Source organism: Micrasema longulum, unplaced genomic scaffold (assembly GCF_059751315.1).
Source record: "Micrasema longulum isolate JH-2025_06_02 unplaced genomic scaffold, ASM5975131v1 h1tg000140l, whole genome shotgun sequence".
NCBI lineage: Eukaryota > Metazoa > Arthropoda > Insecta > Trichoptera > Brachycentridae > Micrasema > Micrasema longulum.
Window position 1 is genome coordinate 1,274,770 of NW_028277346.1, and position 20,058 is coordinate 1,294,827.

Below are 20,058 nucleotides of genomic sequence, written 5' to 3' on the forward strand. Positions count from 1 at the left end.
GTTTATCGAGTTGCTCACAGCTTAAATCAGTCATGGAAACATCAGCGTAATCTAGAATGGGTAGTACTTGTAGTAATGTTTTTACGAATGAGCATTTAGTATAAATGGGTGAGAATTTTTAAAGACAAATGCCTTTTTTTAATTTTATTTTTTAAATAAATGTTTGCGTTCTTATTATTTACCCAAATATTTAATTTTGAGGGCCATTTTCAACGAGTTGTAAATAACTCACTATTAGAAAATGGAATCAAGTTGGGGTAGAGTGGGATTCAAACCACAGACGAGACACTAGCCACAGGACCACAACCCGATTAAATTGCCTTGAATAAGTAGAGGAATTTGTGTATCTGGGAAGCATGTTTTCAAGAAATGGAAGAGTAAAAAAAGATGTTGAAATAAGAGTGAATGCTGGCAACAAAATAAACGGCGCACTAAGCACAGTAATTGCTTATAAAAATATGTCAATCAAAGCTAAACTGGCAGTTCACAACGGAGTTTAAGTTCTAGCACTTATGTACGGAAGTGAAACATGAAACTGGCAGAGGAAGGATGAAAGCCAAGTGAACGCGGTGGAAATGCGATATTTTAGATGAGTGTGTGGGAAATAATAGAGGACAGGGTTGCGAATGATGAAATCAGGCGAGAGTGTAAATCTGAGTCGGGTATAACTGATAAGATTAAGAAAGGGACTCTAAGATGGTTTAGTCATGTAGAACGAATGGACGATGAAAAAATGGCAAAACAAGTATATATGGCGAATGTGTGAGACGAGGACAACCAAGGAAGACGCAGCATAATCTGGCCATGTCAAAAGTAGACGGAACCGAAGGGCATGTATGAAAGATGTATGAATGTGGAAGAAGCTAGAAATATATGCCAGGATAGACGTGTGGGTCGGTCCATTCTCTCTGCCTACCCCTACGGAGAAAAGGCTTCGATGGTAGTAGTAATAGTTAGAGTAAAATTTTTGAAACCTTCTAAGTGAGTGTAGACTGAAAAATATTTTGCGACTTAATACATTGGTGTGAGCTCGCTAGCATGGATGTTCATCCATTAGTACTCCTAGATTTTTTATGGATTACCTGTTTTGAATACTGGTATCATTGACATATTAATATTATTAATAGAGTTAAGAGAAGATTCGTCCAACTAACTAAGCAATCTTTGACTTTTCACTGTTTGAATTCATTTTCAAACCGTATTGTTGTTTATTTTTACATCAGGGTTACAGGAAATAATCAGAGCCCTCCCTAAACAGTAGTGCAAATAGAGATTTTAATCATCCCCAAAGGAATACAATGCACAGAAGGCATATGCTTTATTCTCATTGTCTATGCTTTGAAAAGTCAAAAGCAAGTCAGAGTTTATCTATGCTTTTCAATTGTCAGATACAGCCCAGTTCACTTTTGGATGACAAAAATAATACGAAAACTAGTCATTTAAATTTTGTCGGCAAATAATAAATAGTCCTCCGGGTATTATGTCATTATCATCATCATTCCTTTTCCACACCTAACTGTGCATAAGGCACTGTATTGCTATACAAATCCCTGAGTATCTTGATCATTTTTGTTACATGAAGGTAAGATAATCAGTCTTACGTTTCAGGTGCCAGTCCAGGGACGTTGAAGTATTCTTGTGTAAAAATATCTTATTAAATAATGTCGTCTCCATGTTCTCGGCAAAAACTATTCTGATATTTTTAACATAAAGTATAGTTTATATAAATCAACTCTTTTTAATTATTTCAAAAATGGTGAACAGAAACTTTCATTTGTTAGGCTATAGTTATTATTCTCTAAAATATATTTTTATTTTGCTTTTTTAAACTTTTTTTTCTACTTTTCGTATATTTTCATAAATTTGTATTATACGTTTTTTGGATTGTTATTTTTAACACAAAAAAAAAACTATTTTCTTTAACTTGGTATAATAATATATTTTTTTATTTTTTATTATTTGTATTTTTTTTGTTCTATCTATGATAAAGAATATAAAAATATACCTACCTATCTTTTTATAAATTTTTTTTTTTTTAATCTTTTTAATTTTTATATTCTTTTTAATGATTTTTTGTTTTGTACAATATGTTAGCTGTGTAAATATAAACATTTTTTTTTCGTTTATCTGCTGTATATTATTTGAAGTGTTTATTTCTATACACTATGTATTTTTTGTACGGTAAAAGGCACTACGTGCCGTGTAATAATTGTAATATTGGTCAACCATGCCGGGAATCGAACCCGAGATATAACTTTGCAAAATACAATGCCAAAAATGAGATAAAAAGCGTACTTACCAATCCAGTGCCTCGATTATGAACGTTATCTTCATCTGTCTATATCGAGACGGTATACTTAACTTCTGTACTATCTGTATCTTCCCTCGGTATGTTTTACCTACTTGCTATAGCGACATCATATGATCAAAATAAGCCAATGAATGACCGCTAAAAATTAGTCCGCGTTGCTTACGTCATTAAAATTAAAAATAGTTCTCATTTATATTTTAAATAGGCTTCTTTAATAGAAAGTCCCCACTTCTAAGCGATTATAAACTCCAATAAATCCCAATTCAAGCAAAAAATGTTCGCTTGAACATGACTTTTAACCATTTAAATTTTGACACTTTTAATGTGTAGATAAACATATCGAGGGGTTCTGGACCCGGACTGGGTCGGTATAAACCGATGTACTTACGTCAAAACTTGATGGTAAGGGTATCGGTAGTATACCTTTGTAGTCGGTCGGGAGACTTTTCTTCAATCTTTAACTATGACGTCATACTGAAGCTATGTCATTTTAGAGCGTAGATATGTGTACCGTGACATACACTTCCCTTTGTTTTCATATCGATGTACCTACCCAAAACTGGAAGGTGGGGGGTCCGTAGTATATCTTTGTAATCACTACAGAGAATTTATCTTCAACTATACCGTCAAGGTGAAGGGTGTGACGTCTTTATCTTCCCATCATAGTCGAGGCACAGAGACAGTGAAATATTGCAGTGGTAAACAACATTTAAAACAAATATTTCACCTCCACCCTGCCAGGAATCGAACTCAGAACCTTAAGAATGCTGGGCAAATGCGCCGACTTATCCTCATTTAATGTCGTTATTCAGAGTTTTCACCTGAAAGCAATCGTCGAGTCAAAAACACTCGTGCAAAATTCTAGTTATATTTCACACTCAGAACTATATTTTGACACTACTTGGACAGGGCTGTGGCGCAATTGGTTAGACGGCCAACTGTGAAATTCCATTTTGCGTACAGAACTGTATTCTTCATCAGTAAATTATTTGCTTTTAATGGACGAATGTTTTTTTTTTGTTAAAATAATCCTCTTCATAGATTTGCGCGGGATGTGCACTGGGCTTTTGTTTAAAAGTTTTTTTTAATTCACCGTTCTTTGCTAGAATCGGCTTTTTACTTCCACTACGATGAACAACTTCTCATTTTAAATAAAGATTTTTGTTCATAGAAGATTTTGTAATGAGAAACACAATCGCGAGAAAAGATCCGTATTCGTTTGGTATTCGTCTATGTAGCGCAGCATCCGGGGCCGCGATTACAAAAGGTATCTTTATCGGTACATACCGAGACGGTTTAACTTCTGTACTATCTCTTTTTTTATAAAAAATAAATATGAGCGTTCTTATAATTTACCTAAATATTCATTTTTTTTAAGGGCATTTCCAACGAGTTGTAAATAACCCGCTATTAGAAAATGGAAATCAAGTTGGGATAGAGTGGAGTTTTAACCTCGGACCTTTGATCCGCGAGTCCACAACACTAGCCACGTGACCACAACCCGATCAGAATGTTCTATTCAAATATTCAATGCTCTACCGACTTGTTATCTCGACGTCATATGATCGAATCCAACCAACAAATGACGCCAAAAATTAAGTCCGCGTTCCTCATCATCATCATTCTCTTTTCGCACCTAATGGTGCATAAGGCACTGTATAGGTACACAAATTGCAGCGTATCTTGATCATTCTAGTTACATGAAGGCAAGATGATCAGTCTTACGCTTCAGGTACCAGTCCAGAGACTGTGAAAAATTCCAGTGTGAAAACACCCTTTTAAATTAATATTTCATATAAAAAAAACAAACAATCCATTACGCCGTTTCCCCGTAGGAGTAGACAGAGAGGATAGAACGCCATATCTCTATTTCTTTGCATACAGACCGCACTTCCTCTACATTCATACATCTTCTCATGCACGCACGCGGATTATTCCTACTCTTGGCATGTACTCGTACATCTTGAAGAATTTGATAGACTTGATCGTGCCATGTCTTTCTCGGTCTTCCATATTTTCCGCATCCATCAACATTCGCATCGCAGATTCTTTTAGCCATTATTTTGCTGTCCATTCGCTCTACATGTCCAAACCGACGCAGCACCCCTTTCTTAATTCTATCAATAGTGCATGTCTCAGCCCTACACAGTTCACGGATCTCGACATCTGTGCACCTATCATACATCGTATTACCACACATTCGCCTGAAAGATCGCACTTCGACAGCATTTAACTTACTTTCATCATTATTTTTCCAATTTCATACTTCGCTCCCATACATTAGAGTTAACGCTAAAACTCCATTGTGAACTGCTAGTCTTGCCTCCTGCGATAAACATTTGTTTGCCAAAGTAGATTTCAGTGGACCGTTCACCCTGTTCCCAGCACTCACCCTCCTTTCAATATCTTATAAACACACTTCCCAGATACACAAATTCTTCGACCTGATTCAGAATATCTCCGTTCACACTGATATTTATATTTATATTTCATATCAACCATGTCGAAAATCGAACCCAGGACCTCTTGCATGGTGGGCTGACGCGCTGACCATCATCTCATAAGACCGACGTTTCTCACTTAATTAAAATTTTGAATTGTATTTATTTTTTTACTTTATTTATTATAACGGCACAAGTTACCTTTACAATATTATGAGTTAGTTAGATATACAAAAATTGAAAAACTCAAAAACAATACTGAAACATGGGTATAAAAAGAAAAAGAAAAATAACAAGAAATATAAATATATATACATGTATGTATGTCAGCATACAAAAGATATTAAAAATATAAAATGTCTAAAATGAATAAACACCATATCATTAGCATAAGTAGCTTTTGCAAATAATTCGTTAATGGTTACTATATAGTATCATAAAATATTTATTAAGAGATGATTTGAATTCACAGAGACTCAAGTTAAAAATGTCGATATGAGAGGTGCATTAGTTTCCTAGTCTGTGTATACGCGGTATTGGCGAGTGACAAAGATAGTTGGTTTGAAAAGGGTGACAATAATATAGACAAAATAGTCTATAGTTTGTAGAAATAGTTCTTATTTATATTATTTATTTATTTGACGGACTTATGCAGTCCATTTTAACGATGGTAAATACATTTTTTTATAATAGATACAGGCACTGATAAAATAAAATACAACTAAATAAAATTAAAGCTAGGACAAAAAAAAAATTACTACCTCAAGACAAGATCTAGTCTATCTTAGTGAATTTTTAAAATCTATAAAGACTTACACCAAAAAAGTCAAGATCTTGTCTCGAGTTTACAACACGACACAATCGGGACATTGGTGCATGCGAGCCATAGTTTGCGCTGTGTTGATCGAGGAACAGCACATTATTATTTCGCAACCGGCGGATCGGGACATTGAATGCCACTTGTTCCAGTAACGATGGTACATCAATTAAGCCATTCAGCAAATTAAAGACTCTCTGATATTTTCTATATTCGTAAAATTAATACTAATCATCGGAAACATTCTACGATCCCTCGTATTTGTGGAACATTTAACAAAAAATTTAATAGTCTTGATATATTTAACACTCCATACAATATGTACAGAAGATAATTAATAGGCTTGATTCACGCTCTTCATTTATAATTCATTAAATCATTAAATCAAATGCAATTTTCCACTCTTACTTTCCTTCAATCATTTTTTACCACTCCTTATCAATTTCCTTCTTTTCCTTTCCACTATCTCCTTGTTTTGTCCATATTTATCTTATTTCAATATATAGTATATTTATTATTTTTATAGTTTAAATTTTGAGCCGTCGTCGCTATATTATTTAGTGAATACATTTTTTTAATTTTTTAATTTTTATTATTTTACATATTTATTACAGCAATATACAAGTAATTATTTATACAACAAATTAATTCAGTAGTAAAAGTAAACATACATATTTTTTATTTTTGCTGTTGGTTCATCTAAACTTCCCCGTTCTAAGGCAGTAAATTATGTATTTATAATGATATTTAAAAGTATTTACAGTTTTATCATAATGTGTGCTTTTTCAGTCTTAAAGGTAAACAATGAATATCCAGAGAAAACATAAATAATACCAAAATCTCTATATCCTAAGTCCCAAGTCATTACTAGTAAAACAAGCAACCAGCTTACGTCCTTCTACATCGGACAACAAATTCTCTGACTGCCTCCGACCAATATGGATTAAGAATGCAGTCAACACCTTCCTCAGCCTGGCAATCCCACCACATTTCCACGAAACTGGGATAAGGTTATATACCCTCGCTGCCTTTGAGCCAAAAAAGTATTGACTCCTCTCTGTAGAATCAGATCCTTATTGGAGTGTCTAGTATTATGAACATATAATTGGATGGCAGGCCCTACTGTGTAAACATTTTATATACATATATATATTTTTAAATATCAATTTAACCTGTACATCTGTTTTTATTCGAAATAAATAAAATAATATAAGCATAAATATGGAGTCGATGTTTTTTCTACATTTTTGTAGACTTGAGATTTACAATAGGCTTCTGTGATAAAAACTGGCCACTTCAAACCAGCTTTGCATTTTCATCATGTCAGTAGAAAAACTCGATCGATTACAGATACACTGATAGATACTCGTATTTGATTGAGATAAAAAACTAAAGAAAATGTTGTATGTAGATTGATAAAATAAACAGTTTTTTACAAACCACTTAGCCATGACAAAAATAATGTTTTGTAAGTGCAGGGTGTTTATTTTAACTGTTTTGGTATACAGTCGAGTGGCCGGTACAAATACATTTCCCATATCAGATAACTGATAAAAGCTGATTAAACACGAAAGAAAATACGTCACATGTTTCAACAATGTAAAAAGCTACATTTTATCATGATAATGCTTTTATTATACTGCCGTCATAAGAACGAAGGACGCATCTAACATTTTTCTCGAAAATGAGTTAAATACATATTCTATTGACAGCGACAAAAAAGCGACAACACCTTTTAGACCGATCTCCAATTTCAATCACAGGTTGTGATCTTACCCCTAGTATAAATGTTATACTACTGGGTGTTCATTTAGATTCAGATCTTTCTCTTCATTATCAGGTCAATAAAACGGTAAGTGATTATATAGATAATACAGTAAATAAATCACTGAAATTACTTGGCTTCATTAACAGAATATCCTCTGATTTTACTAATGTCCGTACAATCAAAACTCTTTATTGCTCAACTGTTCGCCCTCTTCTAGAATATGCCTCAGTGGTCTGGTCTCCATTCTATGTCAATCGCATAAATCACATTGAATCAGTCCAACATCGCTCGCTTCGAAAAATAGCGTGGATGCTTGGACTAGAGAGAGATAATTATTCTTATGCTGAAATAGAGTCAATGTTAAATATTTCTAGTCTACAAAAACGTAGAACTAATATTGACTCCATATATATGTTCGGCATACTAAATGGTATAATCGATGTTCCATCATTACTGGGACAAGTAAAATTCAATATTCCGACTCGTAGATTGAGAAACAATGAAGTACTGTTCATCGATTAGCATAGAACAAACTATGGCCTTGACAGGTCATAAGCCCTGTAGATGCCTGGACTTCTATATTACTTTCTCTTAAATGTTCTTCATCTCTGTTGTAATATGTTAATATAAACAGCTCCCCAGGGAGTTGAATCCAGTCCTTGTCTACAAAAATTTGGACAAACTCAAAATATTGTTCCCATAAAGGGTAAAATAAAATTCCTCCCTTACATATTTATTACTATAAGAATCTACAGGGGATACTTTCAGAAAAATTCGTCCGTAACACAAATGTCGCAAAACGTGATAACGTTGATAAACCGGAAACGCCGCCATCTGCAAACCGCCGCGTCAGCCGCAAGTGACGGAAGTGGTGCGCGTGCGCTCTGAAAACCGGAAGTTGTACCGGAAATGTAACGGAAGTACCGCCATTTTAACGCCCCCGAGCGCGCCATAATGGCCCGGAAAATTGCACATTAAATGATAAAACTACTGAGCCTGATGGAGTTTTAATCTTCAATTTAAATCACAATGTCTCCAAAATTATTTTGAAGTTTTTCGCTCGGCATTGTAGTGGTGAGCGTGTTAGCGTGACTATGGCGTTTGTTGAAAATTAAATTATATGCCATTTTCAGAGCTTTATTTATTGAATGTACTTTATTTTGTTTCAGGAATATGTTAGAGTTCTTTATTTTTTTAAATTATTTATTTATTCACACTCTTTATCAAAATACAATTCCATGTTCACTAACACACTGTGTAACATTCACCATTCTGCCTATATTTGAACATCTATATTCCTTCAATTCTTTCATCTGTTGATGTTTGTGAAGTTGATGAGCTGAAACCTTTATTTATGCGAGTGAGATTCATCTAATTGAATTATTTCACCTGCATACTAGGCAACGCCTGAAAATGTTATTTTTTCAATTTCTATACTTCTTCATGGACCAGGCAATTTATCAACAATATTTTGAGTTTGCCCAAATTTTTGTAGACAAGAACTGGATTTAACTCCCTGGGGAGCTGTTTATATTAACATATTACAACAGAGATGAAGAACATTTAAGAGAAGGCAATATAGAACGCCAACCGTTTCATGACGTCACTACTGAAAAGTGACACACTGATTAGTCATTTGGCGCGTGTTTAATAAATGTAATTTTTAAAATCATATATTAGCAAATAACGCACAAAAAAATATGCTTAGTTAAATAGTACGCTAATAGAAAATAAATAAATTAGAATACAGTGGGATTCCTCATCACTGAAACGTGTTATAACAGGTGACGAAACATGGGTTTACGGATATGACGTTGAAACTAAGGTTCAATCGTCCCCGTGGAGGTATTCTGGATCGCCAAGACGAAAATCGCCGAGCTCATAAAAACACGTCTAACCTTAACGGCTGCCACAGACAAAGTAAACAATTAAAACAGCAAAAAATTTAGCATTCTTGAAAGAGTCCAAAAAAAATTCTTACGGTGTATAAATTTTAAACTTAGAATCAGTCATGAATTTTTAAATTACGATTTTTTACTAAAACAATTAAATTTGTTAAAACTTAACGAAAGAAGAAAAATTATAGGCAACAACAACAACAACAACAAACCATCACGCCGTTTCCTGTGTGTCGTCCTGTGTTGAGATGGGACGAGCAATTATATGACAGACACATGAGTATATATATGACCACAAATATAGGATCAGAAACACAAAGAATATATATTTTTGAATATATATGGCACATCAATATGGTAAACAGTAAACTCAAACATTCAGAAAATCATCAAGGAGTTTCCAAATCAAATCCCTCCCACTAAAGAAAATCCAGTCCTTAACTCCTCTCTTGAAAATAGGTTTTGTCCTTGGCGTGGTGTAAAATAAATTTAAATCATCACTGTATTGATTTGTAAGTCGCTGCATGCGAATGATTAATGAATTTTGGAAAATTGGACAATTTACGTTACATATATTATTTATTTGATAACAAACAAACAAGCCATCACGCAGTTTCCCCGTAGGGGTAGGCAGAGAGGATAGAACGCCATAACACTCTATCTTGGCATACAGACCTCGCTTCCTCTACATTCATACATCTTCTCACGCACGCACGCCGATTATTCCTACTTTTGACATGTCCATCTTCGAGTATTTGATAGACTTGATCGTGCCATTTCTTTCTCAGTCTTCCTCATTTTCCACATCCATCAACATTCTCATCGTAGTTTCTTTTAGCCATTATTTTGCTGTCCATTCAAGCTACATGTCCAAACCGACGCAGCGCCCCTTTCTTGATTCTTTCTTGACACACTTCACGGATCTCGACATTTGTGCACCTATCATACATCGTTTGACCACACATTCGCCTGAATTATAGACCTTTTAAATTTATTCAAAATTGTGAATTCAATATGGGATTGCCCTGAACTATTATCTCTCATCAACTTCAGGGTGCCTGGAAGAATGACTAGACAGGTGCCACCGTTTTGTAGCAACAATTCACGGACAGTGTATACTTGTAACGCCGTATTAAACAGACTTCATGAACTCGGCAATAGTTATTCCCACGTATCTGATATATTTAGTGTAGGGTTTTGTTCCTATAGAACAAACCTTTTGAACTTTTTCAAAGATGGTTAATGGTGATTATATTAATTTATTCATGCATTTCATAATATATATAAATATACAATTTTTGTTCACTTTGCCTAGCTGTGTGAAACAGTACTTATGATTTTCTTGTTGTTTTACTGTAGAATGTTTTATTATTTAAGCTTTCTACTGAATATACTGTATAATTTTTAGGTTATTTTTTTAAATATAAATCTTGTTGATTTTTGGTTTAATTTTTTTTTTATAAATCTTGGGTATAAGGAAATTCATGTTTTTAAAAAAAAAAAATATTAAGCCAAATATGTTAATATTATAAATGTTTGTAAAAGGCAGATTTGCCGTTTATGTTAATAAAATAAAATAAAATAAATAAAACACTTCATTGGTATGTATACCAACATTTAAAAAAAATTGACAATCGGACTCTCAAACCCGCGAAATTTAAAAATTCCCGTTAAAGAAAACTGTACACGCCTCGTAAGTATGACCGGAAAAGACTTTGAAATTACTTTCCTCGGTATGGGTAAAAATGCATTGACATGTTAATCTAATATTAATTTTAAACGTATTTTGAGATGTTATTATTTTTTTTTTTACCTATATTCGTACTAATTTTATAATTATTCAGTGCTTCGTGCATCATCAGTTGCCGATAAAGGGATGACGGTGATATTATTTCATTTATAAAATGATAACCATAAAAGTAAATAAAAGTGTATGAATTTCACCCCGGGTCTCGAACTAAGTGGCTACAAATCAACCCTCTGCTGAGAATTCATTAAGGGTGGTTTAGGAATGTCAGCTTTAGATTGGGGTTCCTCGTACACAGTGTTTACAAGTCCCTACCCTTAGATTTAACTATTAATAAAATATAGGGTCAGGTGCATCAAAAAATAAAGTTAAACGCCATATGCGACTCTCCTGACATGCGTTCCTAGATTATTCTACTGTTCATCTTTATTTTCCATCTATTTTATTTCATCATCTATATCAGTTCATCATCTATATTTAACTGTACAAATTTGTACCATATCGGCCTTTTGGCCAAATTTGTCCAGATGTAAAAGAATTCGTAATATATATTTTATTTATATAAATACATAAAGTCAAAACATATCGCGTTTTGGTTGAAAGGTTTTTTTAACAATTTTATTTGATAAATTATGAATGAAAATATTTTTCCACAATACCCATTTTTTGTTTTTAAGCCAACCAACAGGCTTATGAAAGCCCTTACAGATTGGCATTAATGAGTATATATTATATGACAACACTCAATCAAAACAATCTTAAAATCTATTTAAATTTACAAAGGTATAATTATGGCATAATCCAGGCGGACACGTGTCATCGTGAATCGGGAGTGACAACACCGCTTGCTTCTTGATGCTTGCCTTTGCTGTAGGAACACATCGACAGTACCGTTTAGTGAGATTTCGTTCACTGTTCTGAGGATCCTCGGCAGAGGGAAAAAGAATCGGATGCTGGTTTTATAATTTTTCACAGCAAAGACAGCATTAGTACGCAAGTTACGGCGAGGTACATTAAGGTTTATCTGAGCAAGGATATCATGGGCATATATACAGTTAGATATTAATTTGTGCAAGAATATCAAACCAGCCAAAATCCTTCTGAATTCTAAACTAAAGATATGAAAGTACTCTAGACGATCATAATAGTTGATTATGAAAGTATTTGATCCATTTTTTTTACTGATAATATTTCATTGATGCCAAACTTTAAAAATTTCCTTTTTTTTAAAAACACGCACTATCCTGGATATAAACTAAAGATATGAACTCTTTTTGTCTAGGATATAATTTATTGCCCTTTAATAATAAGGAATATTTTAATGTTTTTTTTAAATATTTTTATTTCCTTATTTAATTACTTTGAAAAAAAATATATCATCTTTTACAGAATATTTTATTTTCTCTTTCTTATGCTACACAAAAATTATAACTGCCTATTTATAATAGGAGCAAAAATTCATTGACATTATCTTGTATACCCACGAACGGGCCATGCCGATATGGAATTTTTCGTTTACTATTTTTACTATTAATATGTATTTCATTGCTTTGTAATTATCCTTTTTTTAATACTCTGTTTTACCTCTTATGTTTATTGTTAAAAAAAATGAATAAAAAATTCTAAATATTAACGATTTTAAATTTTTACGTTGCATCGATTCAATCTAATCAATGAAATACAATAAATTTTCTAAATCCTTTTCACATATTTTATTAGTATTCGCAGTATGTGAAATTTACCTATTTGCAATAAGGCCGCCAATATGCCATTAATATTGTAAAAACAGTTGTATAAAATAACGTAGGGAAAACCATAAGTAATGTAATGTAGGAATAAAAAACTTACCGAAAGCCGCAACCCCCTTTTCAATGCGAACGTAAATAAATGAAAAATTAGTTTGGAATCCCTGCCATAAATTACCCTTAAGTATACTGAAGTTCATAGCAGCCAGGGGTTGGTAACCTTAAAAGAAGATTTTTTTAAATTGCGTGTAATATATGTGGAGTTCATAGTCCATAATCAATGACACACACGTACTAAAACATTTTACCTAAAATAGTGCCATGAAGCAATTTCATCGTTTTCTATAGAATCCAATATGACAAATTAGTATTTTCTTTTTTTCTTTTAAACTAACACAGTCATAGTTATAAACAATACATAAAGAATAACAACAAAAAACAAGGGCTACGGGTTTCATATAAGAACAAATATATAAAAAAAACAAAACCTACAGTTCGCTAGGGGTGAAAGGAAGTGGGATGGGAAAATAGGGAAGGAAGAGAAGAAGAAGAAATAGTAAGTAAATATAAAACAATGAAAAAAAATTGTATATGCATATATATACATACATACATACATACACATACATATGAAACAAGGGGTAAAAAAAAGATAAGATTACCAATGAGGAGAAAAACAGAATCTTAAAACTCATTGCACAAGGGATTAAAGCTGTACAATGAGTTACCTGAAGAAATAAAGGAAATAGAATTTTTTTTAATATTTCATTAATTTGAAAAAATATGTCATTGAGAAATTTTTATAAAAAAATTGTAATGTTATCAAAAGCTTATATTACTTCTTAAAATGTTATAAACTAACTTATTAAGCATAAATAAAATAAATATATAAATACACACATGAAAATGCATATATATATATATATATACACATGAACATATACGCATACACAAATTCACATATGTACATACGCATACATATTATATATACTTTATAATAAAAGAATGAAAACTAATAAGTAAAACGATTAAAAAGTAGTTACAAAAAATTTTGCTCTCGCAAAGTATTTCACATGAAGGAAAGATCGTCGTCCTGCAGTACATTCACATCGTTCCCACCCTGGACAAATGAAAAACAAAGGAACGTGGCCTACAAAAAGACCACAGGACGCAATTCGGCAGTTCAGTTCAGTCAGTCCAGCAAGCGCGAAGACTCAGCTCAACGCAGTCACTCAGTTCCAGAATTTAGGCCAAATGCAGTTACTTCAACCCATCATCCCTCAACCTCGCGTCTTCTGTCAATCTCTAACTAGGGTAGGAGCTCCAACCCTCAACAATCAATTCTATATAAATATTTGAATATATAAAACGCAATGAAAGATTAGTTCTACTGTGGAGGTCATCACCATCAAGCCGTAAAGTTGGCAGGGCCGAACACCGTTCTGGCCCGCAACGCGTAACCCGACGCAACGTCAGCTCGGACAAGTAATTAAACGTCGTGCAGCGAAAGAATATGCACATTTCATCTTGCCATTTTATACAGTACACATTTGGCACATACACACGAGTTACATAAGAATGTAACTCGTGTGTATCTACTTAATAAATAACTTCAATTATAAAATGGATAGTAACAGAATTAGCTAAATACAGTTATAATAAAAGTAATAGTTGTTTTTTTAGGATTCACTTGAGAGTGTTACCCTTTCGGCTGCCAGCTACTGTGCGTCCTCCTAAGTTAGGTTTGCGTCCCGTAGTTCTGACATAAACTGCCGAAGAACAGTCAGCAGCGGACGTCCAGGGGTGATATTCCAAACGCTCTCGCGTTAGAAAACATTTTTATTTATGCCTTGTAAAGTAGGCAAGCGTGGTTAAGGCTCTCATGAGGCATCCACAGTACATGGCCAAGCCAACCATATCGTCTCCGCTTGATGACAGTTGTCACAGGAATTTGCTGCGTCCGTCCTCTTATTTCTTCATTCCTCACTAAGTAAAACCACCGCATATTTAAAATTCTCCTAAGACGCCTATCCTCAAAACTAACTGTGCCCTAGCGAAGTGGCACGATTCGATTCGAATAGGTGGCATTTGGTTTTCACCGCGTAAATATCCAATCCCCAAACAGCCTTCATACTGTTGAATGTGGCACCTGCTACTCCTAGTCGTACTCCTAGTTCCTTTTGAAAGCTGCCATTTTCTGTAGCATTTTTCTGTAAATTAATGAAATGGGCCCCAAAATTTAAATATTTAAAAAAATCAAGAAAATGCTGATTTTTATTTATTTATTTATACTTTTACATTGTTTGTATTCTTTTTTTTTATACATAATAATATATAGGTTCCCTCACTGGGGTGTCCCGTGCCGAGGGAAACATTTTACAAAATGTGAAACATGTCTAAGATTAGCTATTTAACAAAGTTAACATAATAATAAAAATTAAAAAAAACGTAATTAATCCAACTAACTTAATTATCATTAACATAATAAACAATAAAAAACTAAAATAATCATAAAAAACATAACCAATTTATATAGACCAATTTAAAAAAATCATAAACAGTGCATACATTTTACCTATTTGGCTTGATCCACTCATCGATCCGTGCGCAACCCACCTCCACTATCCATTTCTTAATAGCAATTTTATATTGTGAGAACTTACTTATTGTCCTTATGGATAATGGAAGTAGATTGTACACTTTAACCGAGTAGTTAAAGTTAAATAAAAACAGAAAGTTAAAATGTTATTTGATTTAGTTCGTTGGCGTTGCGGTAGCGTTGCGTACCTCATGCTCGGGATTAGGTCTGAATCCCCATTTTGTCAGTTGAAATAAGACGTTAAACCCAGCGGGCTTTGTGTCATGATATAAACGCCATTTTTCTATTTCCGTTTCTAAATAGGGGAAAAAATCGATACCAAACGTGATTATATTCAGAGATACTTAAAAAAAACAATTCTAATCAAAGTTAACGTAAAAAACAATTTTATTTACAATATTAACAGTCTGTGTCCGGGAGGATGAAGGGTACAGTTTTCATATTTAAAATAAAATAATACATATATCAAGTCAAAGAAGGAATCGTGTGAGGCGAATCGTCAAAATAAGCGATTATACACAGCTTACCATTTTATTTGACTTTCGATAATAATGTTTTATAGTTAATATATTTATGCGAAAATAAATAAAATAATTGTTATCTTTATTTACTTTTAGACCTAAGACAAATATATTGTTTAAAATATATATTTAAGAACCAAAATTTATTTACAAGTAATTCAAATAGATCAAGTCAAAGAAGGAATCGTGTGTTAGAAATACCACATTGTAAAACGAGGCTCGCACAGAGACATGCATATTTTATAGGCCCAATTTTTTTAAATTCTTTTTTTACTGATAATATTTCATTGATCCCAAACTTTCAAAATTTTCCTTCTTTTAAGAAACATGCACTATCCTGGATTCAAACTAAAGATATGAACTCTTTTTTTCTATGATATATTTTGTTGACTTTTTAATAATAAGGAATATTTTTGTGTTTTTTAAAATATTTTTTATTTTCTTTTTTAATTACTATAAAAAAATGCCATATTATCTTTTACAGAATATTTTATTTATTCTTTCTTATGTTACCCAAAAATATTATAACTGTCCATTATTTATTATGGGAGCAAAAATTTCTTTTCTTGTATACCCACGAACAGGCCATGCCTTTGTGGGATTTTTTTGTTTCCTATTTTTACTATTAATATGTATTTCATTGCTATGTAATTATGCTTTATTTTTTAATACTCTGTTTTATCACTTATGTTTATTGTAAAAAAAAACAAAAATACATAAATAAAAAATAAAATAAAAAAAAAAATAAATTTAAAAAAATATTTTTATAAAAAATATTATTAGTTTTTTTGTCATTTTTTTTTCGTGTAAATCGAATCTTTGCTTTTTTTCATACCGATGTGCCTGCAATGCACATATTTTTATTATGTTTCCAATTTTGTATAATATTTGTTGTGATACGTTGCAACAGAGGGAGAACACTTTTGAGAAGCGAATATGGAAGTGTAGGCATTTACAGGGCTTATGATTTGTCAATAATGGTCAATGAAATACTATTCAGGATAAAAAATTATTACTTACAAGAAGCACATTTTTTTTTTAAATTTGTAGTTTTGAGTCTGGCAGCGGTCATTCCATTGGCCACGACCCTAATACGTCACGATTCATGTTTATTTGTTCCCGATCATTTAAATTTGTTTATAACATTGTCACGAATCTTATAGTCACAATTTTCATGGCCAAACATGTCACGTTTTTCTAGAGACGTATTTTTATTAAATTTATTTTAGAAAACATTTCTAAAATATCTATATTGATTTTGTAAAATACAATTAGTTATTCTAAATTCATTTCATATATTTTTGTCGGTATTCGTAGTATGTGATATTTTCTTTTTCCAATAGTATTTCCTTTCAATTCAAATATAATATCGGATCTTCCCTATCATGCAAAGTTTCTAAGATACAGGCATTAATAATATCAAACATTCAAACAATTTTCAAACAGTTTTCCCTCCGTTGCTACAAATTTTAGTCTAAATAACCTTTAAGGGAGGAAATTCAGCCTGTCTACAATTATTTGGATATAACTTAAAACAATGATGTTTGTTGTAGTTAATTACAATAGGCAACAAAAAAATATATATCTACACAATTCAGATAGTACTTTTTATCTTGAATTCAAATATAATATCGGTTTTTTCCTATCACACAAGGTTTTCAAGATACAGGCATTTATAATTTCAAACATTTGAATACTACTTCATTCTTAACTGCACGATATCCAAACATTCTGACTTACCTAAAAACTCTGAGTAACATTTTTGTATGCTTGCCAAGCTGAATTTTCCGATGGATTAAATAGTTCCTCAAACATTTTATCATGCATTAGTGATTATATTTGTGGACCCACAAATATTTCCCAGCAAAATACCAAAATGTAAAAAGGAAAAAGGATAAGTAAAATATAAGATATTTTGATGGAATTTCTACTGATAGGGATTACACTCGTCCTCCTAAGGGATGCCACCTACCCCCGGCGTGTTTGAACAGTATTTGGCGAACAAACAGCCCCCATGAATGATACAACCTTAATGCCCACACAGTAAGGAGTAGAGTCTGCACACTACATCGTACGGGGAACTCCCCCACTAAGGGATTAACTAAAACGCACTCCGAAAGAAATTACAACCCAATTTTCAAACATGTGATTCTGGCAACAAGGTATTCCAGATTCAAAATGTTTTTTTTTTCATTTTATTTATAAATAAAAAACAATGTTTTTTTTTGTTAATTGAAAAAAGTAGTTTAACATGTTTAATTTTTTTTTAAATCATTAAAATATTCATAATAAGAAAACAATAATAAATAACTAAATAAACAATGTTTCTTTAAGTCTTCTTCTGTCTAGTTTTGAAAATATTGATATTAAATTACCACCCGTGTAAGGAAAAACGACTTGATTTATTGGGTCCACGTGTAGTATTTAGTAAACACGATAAAAATAAAATTAGAATCAATTCATTAGTTACGTAAACCTTGAAGAAGAAGCTTGTTTGCTTTGAAACCGGTCGGTGGAAAAAATAATAATTACAAAATTAGTGGTTAAAATAAAGTTGTTTTATTTATTTTATTTTAATACAAATTTTAGCTAGTAATGTAAGTGTATTTGTTGCACAAAAATCCACAGTTAAAATAATACTCAGAGTCCCGATACAGACATCTACTGAAGAAATATTCCATAAATCACAACTTATGACACCAAAACAATTATACGCTTAAACAAAACTCACTAACAGATTCAAAAACTACTCTTACTCAAGTGAAAGACATAAACCCTACAATACATCACATACAAATAATACAATCACTAGATCCTCAACACAAAGACATCTTAAACAAATACAAACTAATACCACTTTCGAATAAATGAATTTTGAGTATTGTTTGATTAAAATCTATAAGCTACTTTTAATATCTATTAAAACAATATTAGTGAAGAGAAAATGTTTTAAAAGGCTGTAAAAAAATGGATAGTGGACCTAGGTAGAAGGAAAATGGATTGTCTCACTCTCCCAAACCAATATTGAATTAATTGCTCCGCATGTGTATAGCTTATGTAAGGTTTTTGTTCTTTTATTGTGCGTTTTGTAATATAAATAATATAGATATACATTTTTTAATTATAAACATAAATACGTAGTGTTCAAAAATGTCTGAACATTTTGTTAATTATCTCTGTTTATTATGTTAGTCTACCTTGTTTATTCTCAAATGTAAAAATATTTTTAAAAAAGTTTATTGTCCTAGGCACGGGTAACCCCAGTGAGGTCACATTTTTTTTATATGAATTATATTTTGTAAGAGAAAAAATATGAATAAATAAATAAATATAATAACTTTAATATTTTCATAAATACAATAAATTATAGGTTAAGATTTTCAGAATTTCTCCGTTATAATTACTAGTAGTTAAACACTGACTTTTTCTACAAAACCCATAGTTTACCCTGAAGATGGCTCCTGCAATGGTAGCCGAAACGTCGGAACAAATCCAACACCCACGGTATCACGGTTGTCCATTATATATTTACGTATAGGTTAAAATATTTATTTTTTTAATAATTAAATCATATTGGGAATAAAAAATGCATTTTATTAAAATCGGTGAAAAATCGCCAATGCAATAGAAAGTTTACCATTGTGTAGCATGTTGCGTACGTAGTAAAACAGTAATACTAATATATAATTGTCTCACACAGTCTTTACGTCTCACTCTTGATACTAGTATATTCGGAAGCAAAAGACACAATTTCACGCCTCACTTGCGCGAATAGCGAAGTTTCGCGACTTTTGTCAAGGGCGGTTCTTTTGCCCGCGCTGCGAGCGTTGCCTATTAGGTGAATTGGTTAAGCCGGATGAATCTCACCCACATGGTAAAGGTTTCAGCTCTTTTACTTCACAAAATTCAACAAATGGAAGAGTTGAAGAAATGTAGATGTTGAAACATGAGCAGAATGGTGAATTTTTCACTGTCTGTAAAGTGGCCACTCAAACCAGTATGACAGGTCATAAGCCCCCATATTCCCCATATATTAATTTCTTAAAAATTTTCTCTCTGTTGCAATAAATTTATATCTAAATAACTCCCTAGGGAGGAAACCCAGCATGTCTGCAAACGTTTGGACATATTCAAAACATTGTTGACTTTTAACTTAAATAAATAAGTTTCGGTTTACTAGCACTGGAAAAGAAGCCAACCTTCGGTTTCCG

General features: G+C 32.4%; 1 protein-coding gene across 1 annotated transcript in view; it reads left to right on the forward strand.

Moving 5' to 3' along the window:
- Positions 1 to 20,058, forward strand: part of Gad1 (glutamate decarboxylase) — a 122,122-nt gene that overhangs the window by 18,513 nt on the left and 83,551 nt on the right. The gene's annotated exons all lie outside the window — the stretch shown is intronic.